General features: G+C 24.4%; 1 long non-coding RNA gene across 1 annotated transcript; it reads left to right on the forward strand.

The window, feature by feature from the left end:
* Positions 1–519: 519 nt before the first annotated feature.
* Positions 520–1,337, forward strand: LOC115878342. The gene is made up of 3 exons (XR_004049503.1): positions 520–545; positions 631–763; positions 1,289–1,337. It is a non-coding gene; the product is annotated as an uncharacterized LOC115878342 (long non-coding RNA).
* Positions 1,338–2,203: the final 866 nt, after the last annotated feature.

Raw genomic sequence — 2,203 nt, forward strand, 5'->3', positions numbered from 1 at the left:
TGTTTTTTGACTCATTTCACTGACAAATGTGATGAGATTGTTATTGTAATTTATAGATCCAAAATCCAAACGTTTTTTGAATAAATAATTTATTTTAAAGTTATTTCCTAGAGGTTTGGTTTGGCCTTCTATATTCTGGTATTTGTCTACTAATAAATAATATCTTATTTTGTATTTCGATGTATGGAAATTCGCAAGTTTTGTATCTGAAGCCGCAAAGAAATTTCGCTCTGTAGTGAGAAAAATGTTATTATATCTTTTTAGACGTGTAGAATTACAAAATTTCTTATTTCAGATGTTCTAAATGTGAGTGCTTAATGTCAAAAATTAAAATATATACTTGAAATATTATTTCAAGTTACATGCTTTGACATTGTTTGGAAGTAAACAAATATTGAAGAAAGTGTTGTGCCTTCACAGAATTTAAATTGGCATTAGGAATAGATTTCCTTGATTTAGTAATGATATTGCTCATAGAAATTGATGATATACTATTTTATATTCACTCGTTCAAGTGCTGATCTATTTTTAAATTGAATATTTATGTAAATATTATGTACAACACGATATAAATAATTTAAGGACATAAGAAATTAAAATTTCAAGTGTCAATATTGATTATTTTTCCAGTTTTATTCAAATATATTGAAATTAATATGGAAACAAAAGTTCATAAATATTATTCTTAATAACAAGAATTGAGATTTGGGGATAAGTTGGAAAAGCCATGTCAGAAGAGTAGGATTAAAGACAAAGTATTAAGGTAACATAATATATTTGCATAAAGTTTTAATAACACTGACAATTTTATTTGTTATTTGTTTATGTATTAATTAAAATTTAGTTGCAATTTATTTCATATTCTAATATTTTTGAGAAAATTTTACTTAGATACATACCTGAATATTATGCTGCTTTTTTATTTTAAAGTGTGCCGACTGTGCTGTTATTTTTATACTAGTAATATTGTATACTGTAGGTATCAGATTCATATATATATATATATATATATATATATATATATATATATATATATATATATATATATATATATATATATCAGTAGTATAGATACTTACTTTCTTTCTATGCGTACTTATATCCTTTATAGTCTTTCTAAGTGCATATAATACTACTTTTTTAAGAGAAGGCAGTTTTTAATAATCTATTGTTAATTCCCCTAATTCTGTGTCCCCTGGTTCTGCTATACAACAATTATATATTTTTTTATCATTACTGATTTTAAAAGTTTCTTTTCAAAGAATTTGACCATATATTTTTTTTTCAGAGTAATTGGGCTGTTCCTGAACAATATTGAATATAAATATTCAAAAATATGATAACTGCATATCCTACTAAGTAGATCAATACCAAAATCCCATTAGAGAAATAAGTTAAAATTATGTTTTACTTGTATAATTTTCTTGCTATTTGTCCACCATTATTTGTGACTTAGAAATTAAATAGTCAAAAAGAATTTAGTACCAGTTTTTATTTCCCAAAAAAATTGTTAAATAATTACATATTGCTTAAGATACAGTATATTATATTGTGTTTATAGTTGATAATTCTAGTTCTTAGTTGTTTATAGTTGATAATTAACAATATTTCTGATGTTAGATATTATATTAGATAAAAAATTTAATTACCAACAGCTACCTACCTATGTAGCTGCAGATTATTATATTGTGTAGTAGGTACTGTATAATTCTTTAGTTCAAGAAACAAATATCAGTACAAGTATATAACCAAAAAAATGTTGATGCAAATTCTTTGTATAACATACGTACCCCTATGGTATTCAACTTTTCATTGTTCTTTTAATTAGATACACAATAAGCACATTAATTCGTTTATTATATATTTATTACCAAACCAAAACTCTAACTACTTAAATTCACAATATAAATATCACAATAAATGTATAAGCTTTGATCAATTCCTATTATTAATACCTGACGACTTCATACTTTATAACTAACACACTAGCCAACTAATAATAAATCTGTTCTAAAAAAATACAACATAAAGACATCGTTATTGCAATAATATAGAAATATATTCCATGTATCATTAACTACCTAGGTATAAATACAATACCCACATCTTCTTTTAAGCGAATAGTGCATTAGGAGGCAGAAATATTGCCTGCATTGTACATCGTACAAATTGGCTAGAATTTATTAATATCCATTGCAAACAT

Source organism: Sitophilus oryzae, unplaced genomic scaffold (assembly GCF_002938485.1).
Source record: "Sitophilus oryzae breed Bouriz unplaced genomic scaffold, Soryzae_2.0 scaffold_1508_pilon_pilon, whole genome shotgun sequence".
Classification (NCBI taxonomy): Eukaryota; Metazoa; Arthropoda; class Insecta; order Coleoptera; family Curculionidae; genus Sitophilus; species Sitophilus oryzae.